General features: G+C 31.5%; 1 pseudogene; it reads right to left on the bottom strand.

Moving 5' to 3' along the window:
• Positions 1 to 2,944: 2,944 nt before the first annotated feature.
• On the bottom strand, positions 2,945 to 4,531 carry LOC117925853 (annotated as a pseudogene).
• Positions 4,532 to 9,763: the final 5,232 nt, after the last annotated feature.

Raw genomic sequence — 9,763 nt, 5'->3', positions numbered from 1 at the left:
GTTGTAGAAAAGATTCCCGAGCATTGTCACTGTGTAACACTCAAATAGAAACATTGAATTATGTTTGGATTTCAGCATAAAATTTTTGGAAAATAGAGAATAACTTAGCTTGATTTTTCATAAAAAATAACCAAGTACATTTTGAATAGTCATCAATGAAAGTGACAAAATACTGAAATCCTAAAGTAGACGCGATCCGACACGGACCCCAAACATCAGTGTGGACAAGTTCAAAATGAGACTTTGTCCGATTATTCAAATGCTTTGGGAACGAGACACGAGTATGTTTCCCAAACTGACACGACTCACACGCAAGTGATGACAAAGTGGAAAAACGAGGAACCATCGTCTGGAACTTGGAGAGACTAGGATGACCTAGACGACTATGAATGAGAAGAGGAACATTAGTGGAAATGCAAGCTGCAGGAGATGAAGGTGATGTGAGGTGATAAAGGCCTTGAGACTCACGTCCTATGCCAATCGTTTTCCTTATACTCCGGTCCTACAAGATCATAGATTTATTAGAAAAAGTGATAGAACAATTAAGAGTGCGAGTTATTTTGCTGATGGAAATAAGATTAAAATGACACTCAGGGGCATAAAGGACATAATGGAAAGGTAGGGAAGGGAGAAGACGAGTCAAACCAATACCTTTAGCCATAGTTTGGGAACCAGTAGCTAAAGTAACAGTAGGTAAGGCAGAGGTAGTAGTAATAGAGGAGAAAATATGTTTATTACCAGAGATATGATCAGATGCTCCAGAATCTAGAATCCATGGGCTAAGAGAAGGAGACTGAGTAAAGCAGATAGAGACATTACCGGTCTGGGCAACAGAAGCAACAGAAGCTGATGTGGCTGCCTGATATCAGAGATAGGCATCATAATCACTACCAGTAAGGGTGATACTCTGAGATGTGGAGCTCGTAGCGGAGTCAGGTTGAGATAGTAGATGATCAGATGACTGAGCAATGTGGGCAGTGCGAGAAGGCCATCCATGTAACTGATAGCAACGATCTCAAGTGTGACCAAGCTTATTACAATAGGTGCACTGAGGACATTATCCTTGACCCTGATTTCCACTACGTCATCCTCAAGTGTTAGTATGAAAGGCTAACACAGATGAATCTAAAGAACCATTAGTCAACAAAGTCTGAGTAGAGGAGAGGCGTAAGAGGAGCGAACACATCATCCAATGATGGTACTGATGGACTAGCAAGAATCTGATTTCGGACAGACTCAAGATCTGGACAGAGGCCAATAAGGGTTAACACCATAAAGAACTTGTCAGTCTGTATTTGTTGAGCTTCAGCACCATTAGTGAAGGGCATCAAAGTTAAGAACTCCTCCTTAAGAGACGCAATCCGGCCAATATAAGTAGACATATCCATGTCTTGCTGTCTCACATGAACAATATTATAAACCACCTTATAAAATCGTTTCCTTTAACCTGAGTCCAAAATTTAAAGTCGGTTTTGTAGGCACGAAGATGATGTAAAATTTTGGGATCAACAGATTGCCATAATACGCTGCATAATTATGCATCAATTTTCTTCCATTGCACTTTGTCAACATCAGGTATAACATCCTTAGGTGTAGCAAGATGATCCTCATAACCTTGTCCCATAAACCAGAGTTCCACGGACGCTGACCAGGAGAGATAATTCTCACTACCAATCAATTTTTCCGATGTGATAGTAGGAGATCCAGAGAGGACGGATGTAAAAATAGGATTTTTAGTCACCATATCCACTTCACCTGAGATTGAATCACGTTTGGATCGAAGAAAGCCCTAAAGGGAGGTCGGATCACAGCTGTGGAAGAAGAACCTGGTATGTCGGGACCCAAACAAATGAGAAAAGTGACTGGAGATGAAGAAGAGGCCTTTCCAAAGCACACATAGGTCTCGGCCAAGGAAGGGAGCTGCCATCGGAAGCCGGAGGAGGCTAAAAGAAGACCCATGACGTTTGGACAAGCAGGGTTTGGAGAAGACTAATGGAGGCTTAGAAGTGCAAGACGGCGCTGGACTAGCCTGTTGGTAGAAGCTCGGCACCAGAAAGTGGGTCACGCGCCCTCACGAGCCGGCATGTGGGATTCAGGCCGTCGAAGAAAAACGGCACGTGAGAGGTGCGTGGATCGATTTTTGGCTCCAGTGCCTTGAGAAAAGTTGCAGATCTCCTCTTTGTGTCTTGATGATGTGGTCGGTGTCTGAAAATATCGTCGAAAAAAAAGTCTTCGAAAAATATCGTCGGAAAAATGTTGACGGTGATGAGGGTTTTCTGACCACGATATGGCTGATCGGAAAACTTTGGGAGATGGAAAAGGTGACTGGAATGAAACACGGTCACTGGACGGATTCCCGGAATTAATTACACAGGTAAATCATAAAAAATAAAGTTTTCTCCCTTGGCTCTGATACAATGTTGAAAAAGAGAGAGAGAGAGAAAACCTTAATTCTCATTCATATTCATAACTTTTTACAATAGAGAAATATATATACAAGGTTAGCTTGAACTAACTACCATATATGTGACCTATATTAAGAAAGGAAAGAAATATTGTACACTATAAATACATTATATTCAACATAACCTATAATTCAACTGAGAGCACTTGATATCACCAGTGAGAAGATAGTTAAAGAATTTTTATTTATTTATTTATTTTTATTATTATTATTATTATTATTATTTTGGTGAGAGTACTTAATATCACCAAAGAAAATTTTAGCATAAAAAAATATTATAATAATAAGATACTTACATTTTTCTTTGAATTAGACATTGATTTGTATCTCAATGCAATCAAAGTATAGATACATTATGAAGATGGTAGCTTGCTGAGTTGGTAAATTGGATTGTCCATCTACCATTGGCCACAATAAGACATTTTAATTTTAATCCGTCGATGACTTGTCAACTTCTGATCATCAGTGCCCAACTCAACACTAATGTTTACAATAGCCAACCTCTGAATTGAGAGTAGACAAACTGTCCAACATGGAATAGATCTCTCTAACCTGAGGATGGGATTTATCTCTAACAAAGAACTTGTGAACATTCCCCTTGAGTTCAATCTGACTGCAACCTGGAATTTTCTTTAGATCCTTTTGTTTCATCATCATCCTAATTCGGTGAACATCATTCCACATGCCAAAACCAGCATATATGTTAGACAGGAGCACATAAAAACTTAGATTATAAGAATCCACACTAATTTAAATGCTTAGTTACTGGTTCTCCAATTGTGAAGTTTTCATGATTCCTACAAGCACTAAGCAAAGTCCTCCAAACCACATCATTTGGCTCAATGGACATTTTTTCTACAAATTTCTTAGTTTCTTCCACATGGCCTGCTTGGCCTAGGATGTCAACCATGCATACATAATGTTGGAGTTTTGGCTCCACTTTGTGAACTCTTTTCATAAGCTCAAAACACATTAGACCTTCCTTCACCAAGCCAACATGGTTACAAGCATTTAACACTCCAATGAATGTGATATCATTTGGTTTTACAAAAAGTTTCTCCATCTCCATGAACAATTCAAAAGCCACTTCGCCCAAGCCATGAATAGCCAAACCACTAAGTATAGCATTCCAATGATTAATACTTTTATTATCTATATCCTCAAATACTGACAGAGCATTGTCAATGCTACCACACTTGGCATACATGTCTATGAGGGCAACGCCAAGTTTTTCACTCAAAGAAAATCCATTGTCTTCTATATAGCAATGTAGTGCTACCCCTTCATCAAAGTGTCCTAATTGGGCAATTGCAGAAAGAGTGATCAACAAAGTGGCATTATCAAGAAATAACTCCTTCTTGCTTAGCATATCATGAAATTTTTTTAATGATTCCATAAGATACCCATTTTGAACATATCCAGCCATCATTGTATTGCAAGAAATCACATCCATCTCTAGCATTTCAACAAACAAACCTCTAGCAATATCAATTTCACCTAATTTTGCATACCCATTTACCATATTGGCTCAACTAACCACACTCTTTTTGGCATCCGATTAAACAAGTGGTGATCATTTTCCATTTTCCCACACTTGACATACCTATCAATCATAGAGTTCCAAGAAATCAAATATCTCATAGGCATTTCCTCAAACAACTCCCAAGCAACCCTAAGCCTTTCTTCCGATCGTGCATACTCACTGATCATTGAATTCCAAGAAATCAAAATTTTTTGTTCCATTGGCATAACATCAAACAACTCCCGTGTTGATTTCACCATCCCATGCTTCACATACCTATCAATCATCGAATTAAAAGATACTGAGTCTCTCTTCATCATTCTATCAAACGGCTCGCGGACAATTCCAAGACATCCACATCGCAAATACAAACACATCAAACAATTCTGTAGAAACACATCCGACCCAATTTCCATCTTCCCCAACAACCCATGAATTTGAATTCCTTCTTTAATCAAGCCCAAGCGCGAACACGCCTTAAGCACAAGTGAAAACGAGAACTTATCTACAGAAACCCCACTTTCAAGCATTAGATTAAATATAACAAAAACCTCTCTTGGGTCTTCCCTATGTGAGAAAGATTTGATTATCGCATTCCAAAGAAAAGAGTTGTCTTGCTTTCGATATTTTCGGCCGAAATGCCGTGACATGAAGAGGCAGCTAGCAAATTCAACAAGGGGCTTGTGGGAAGAAGATGAGAAATTTAGAAATTGGGAATTTCCTGAGACGGGTTAGGGAAAAATGACCAGAAGTGAGAGAGAGATTCCTTACTTTTGGTTCTCAGGTCGGGTTTTTTTTATGTTTCAGCTTTGAGAATGAGTTCAAGTTTCAAATTGTTCTACTGACATGAGGAGAATTTGCTGATGACATGGAGAAATTTAGGGGCAATTTGGGAGGAGGAAAAGTAAACAGGACATAGTGCATGTTTTGGATACTATTTTACCTATTAATAGTTGGATCTCATATTTTATATATTTGGGTTTTCAAAACCATATATTTTCCACATCATTAGCCCAAAACCTAACTTTCCCTTATTTTTTTTCATCCCACTTATATCAAGTCCACTGTTTCAAAGAAAATAAATGTACAAATAATTAGAGTTGCTTTTCACGATGTTTATATTCCAACCGTTTTTCTTTGTAATAGTCTATCAAGTGCTTCACAAAAAAAAAAAAAAAAAAAAAAATACTAAATGCAATTTTTCATTATTTTTAAGGTTTTTAAAAATGTTTTTTTTAATCTTATCAAACACCTAATCATTTTTTATAACCATTTTTTAGATTAAAAATATTTTTTACAATCATTGTCAAACTGTTCTTTGTGTTTGACAATGTTTTTATTCAAAGGGTTTTTAATGAAAGTTTTTTTTATTTTTTTATTTTTAAGTATTTGTAACATAATCACCTCTCAAATAAACATTATAAGTGATTTTTCATTTTTTTTAAGTATTTCTTAAATTTTGTTAAAAACTTTTTAGTGTTTTATAACATTTCTAATACTTGAAAATTTTTATCTTTCAAGAGTTAGAAGGGTTAAAAATGTTTCCTACAATCACTGCCAAACAGGATTTTAGAGTGCATTTGACAGTGATTGTATGAACTATTTCTAACATTTTTAATTCTTGAATGATGAAAAATTTAAAGTGTTATAAATGCTAGAAACAATTCTTTAAATCACCATCGAACGCATTCTTAGTCTGTTTGATAGAGATTTTAGGAAGTCTTTTTTAGTTTAAAAAGTGTTTTTGAAAGAAAAAAAAAAATAGGTGTTTGGCAAAATTTAGAAAACACCTTAATTTTTTTTTTAAAAAAAAAACACTTTGAGTAGAAATATTGTTAAACACACTCTTAATTTGAAAAAAAAAACTTTTTACGTTAAAAATACTTTATAAAATCACCATTAAATAGACTCCAATATACAAAATAACATAACTTAACAACAATAGTCAATAATATATAAATAGAATCGGTTTATATGAAATTTGAAATCAAATACTTATAACTTGATTTCAATTTCCGGTTAGTTTGATTTCTACCCAATCGAGAATTGAATTACCTTGATCGATTTTAATAAAATCGGAATTAAATATAACGATTTATTATTTATCGATCCAAATTACTCAAATTTAACATTGTTTGGATATGGTTTAGTTTGGTTCCATTCATTCAATTTGGACAAAAATTGAGTTCATATTTATTTTACTTTTATATTTATCATGAAAGTCAATTGGTCAATATTTAAAAAATAATCTATAAGTGGGTTAGTGGGTTATAAACCATTGGAAGGTCATTGACCACTCAAGTGGCATTGTCATAGTGGGTTGATTCGATTTCCATCCAACTAAAATATTGACTACATTGAAATCCTACCAAAATTTCATGTCATTTTCCTTTGAACCAAATAGCTCCAACAATCCTCTATCACCATTCAACCACCATCCACCGTTATAAACATGATTTCCCCTATCCTTTTTTGTCGTATTTTATTTTTTGCCAAACAAAATTTGATTAGTTTTGCCAACTCCAAAGTTGATTTTTTTTTAAGCATCAAATCATTTGTTAAAACTATGTTTGGTTCTTGGAAAAATTGAAAAAAAAAATGTGAGGGTATAAAATAAAAAAGAAAAGTGAAAATAAAGAAAAAAACGAAGAAAAATATAAAATAAATTTGATATCACTAAATTATTTTTATATATTAATTCAAATTTATTTTACTTATTTTAATTTTTAGGTATAAAAATAAAATATTAAAAATGTATGATTTTTTTTTTTAACTAATTTTAAATATATTTGTTATTATTTTTTAACTAATTTTATTTGAGTTCCCTTCTTAATTCTCAAATTTACAATATTTTTATCAATGTTTTTATTTATTTGAATAATTATTTTTAATTGCCAAAAATATGTAATTTTTTATTGATTACATTCTCTTCCTCTCATTTGAGGTTGATGTGTCATGCCTTAGAATTTTGGTTGAAGAAATCATTGTCATGGAGCAACTTTAATTTTATCATGTGTGTCACGCATTATATGTTTTTTTTTTTTTTTCATGTATGGTTGGTTTTGACTTGACAAGAATTGACACATCATCTTATGACTTGCAAATTAATATTGGTAATTATACTTGAGTACTAAGTGAGAAAAGTCACTTATAGATTAATGTAACTAATTAATATTATTCTCTATCATTGAGTATGAGTCCAATATTAATAAGTTGCATTAACTTATCATTCCATCATGTTTTGTTTGTCAAACAAAAATCTAAAAATTTTGTTTATTGAAAATATACCTTGATTTACAGAGAGTTGATGATTACATATCGTTGACAGCAGAGGGATGACTCTAACTCAAAGAAGAAAATTACAAGAGAAAATTTTTTCACTCACTAATTTTTCTAACTCTTTTCAGGCTCTTGAACCCTTGCGGAACTCTCTCGCTCTTGCTTAACTCTGCCTCAGGAAGAAGCCTTGGAGCTCTATTTATAGCAGAGGCTCTGGACTTCAGGAAGGCATTGTGCCTTTGATTTCTTCCACGTGTATGGAGATTGCAGAAGGTAAATTTCTTTTCTTTCTCTTCATTTCATCACATGGCTAATGAGTCATATGAGTCCAATATTAATAAGTTGCATTAACTTATCATTCCATCATGTTTTATTTGTCAAACAATAATCATCCTCTAGGCCTCATATTTTACATATGTAACAAACAAGTGGCCCTCAACATAGTGACATGTTACCCACATTGGAAAATATAAAAAATCATTCAAGCAAAGAGCTTGTAGCATAAGCTTGACAAAATAAAGTACTAAGATTATTATATTAAATTGATGGTTAGTAGATTAATTATAGCTTTTGGATTTAATTTTTCAATTGTATGATCTTTAAATGAGTCCTATATGGACAATGGTTTCAACCCAACATGAATAGTTCTAGTCATTGATTTGGACCATCTACATTGATTCATTGCATCAATTCAAAATTCACAAATTTAAATATTTAATGTCTTATCATATTTATCATGATGGTATGTTGAGATGTTGAATGCATTGTTGAAATGTCAAAATCATATGATTTAAGAAGATGGTAGTTGCATGAACATGAGGACCACTTCATGATCACCTTGTCATTTTGTTGAGATAATTTGGAAAAAAAGGAAATTAAACTTGATATATTAAATTGATTTTCACTTCACTACTTTGGACCAAGAATTCTATTAATAAACTCACTTTTGCCTTTAATGGAGGTACAAGGAAAAACCATTTTGAGTGTTTGGTGTATTATAGTTTTAGGTGCTATGATTTTCAAGATTGATATTTAAGTATTTGTAAATTAGGTTATGTTAGGCAAGTGTTTTTGAAGACGGTTTTTAAAAATGGTTTTTGAAAATTGTTTTATGATGTTTTGTATGATAAAAATTTATTTAAAAAATTGAAATGTTCTTAACATGTTTTTTTATATTTTTAAATATGTTTTTTTTTAATTTTATTTGTAGTTTTTTATTTTTAATTATCCTCTATATTTTAATAATTATTCTTAAAATAACATTTAGAAAAAAAACTAAAAACAATCAAAAAATGATACATCTTTTAGTTCTTTTTTAAAGACTATTTAAAAAAATAATTATAAAATACAAAGAATGATTAAAAATAAAGAATTATGGATAAAAATTATTTTCAAAAAATATTTTGAAACATTTTAAATTCCTAAATATACCTTTATTTTATAAAACATTATAAAAAATTTTCAAAAAATTGTTTTCAACTTTTTTTTTAAAATTATTTTTGAACAAAACATTATTTATGATTTTTAAGAAACATGTTTTGTATTTTCTTACTGTTAATATGTTTTTTTTTTTTTTTTTTTCTGTAAACAAAATTGATTTTTAGAATAGTTAACGGACGTATCACTGGATTCTTAAATATTAGAAGTATGTATGATATGATAGTCAATGAAATTTTCATTTTTTAAAATTTAATATAAAAATAAATTTAAAATTAAAAAAATTAATATATTATTCAAAAACAATTTTAAAATGTTAATTTTCATTTCAAATTTTTTAAAAAGCAATAGTTTCATTTTGTAAATAAATACTTTGATTATAATAGTTTCGTTTAATATTTTATCTGAAAAAACATAAGTTTTTCCATTGGAAAATTATTAAACTTAAATAACGTATCTTTGGGATAGTGATTTTTGCGATAATATTTCTTAAAATCACTTTTTTGAAAAATTAAATTATATTTAAATATAATTAAAAAATATTTTTGAAAATATTTTTACTAATGAATATATTATAATAATGATTTTTTTTTAGAAAAAAGCTTCTATAAGGTAAAATTAATTTAATTTTAAAATTTTTATTCAATGTATAATTTTTCCTTAAAAGGAAGCCAAGCATGTGAGTGGGGTCCACATTATATATATTCATTTGGAACATATTAAAACATACCCTTGAACACAGACATTCTCTAGGGCGCAACCACGTGCCCCCATTTGCCCCACACATACCTTTCTATCCTATCCTTTTCTTTTCTTTTTTTTTTTTTTTTTCTTTTTCTTTTTTTCTTTCTTTTTCAAGGATAAGTTTAATTCCATAATCCAAGGCCCAAAGGGAAAAGGGTAAAATTTTAATGGCTTCTTAGAAATTAATTTAAGGCTTTTTTTTTAAAACTAAAAATTAAAACCGAAGTCAAAGTCGTAATTTTTAAAGGATAATATGTACCAATATTATTAATTTTTTTTTATCAAAAATAAAAACACTTCTTGAATAAGTCGAAACA

The sequence above is a fragment of the Vitis riparia genome, chromosome 12 (assembly GCF_004353265.1).
Source record: "Vitis riparia cultivar Riparia Gloire de Montpellier isolate 1030 chromosome 12, EGFV_Vit.rip_1.0, whole genome shotgun sequence".
NCBI classification, from domain to species: domain Eukaryota; kingdom Viridiplantae; phylum Streptophyta; class Magnoliopsida; order Vitales; family Vitaceae; genus Vitis; species Vitis riparia.
This window is presented reverse-complemented; position numbering and strand designations above follow the sequence as displayed.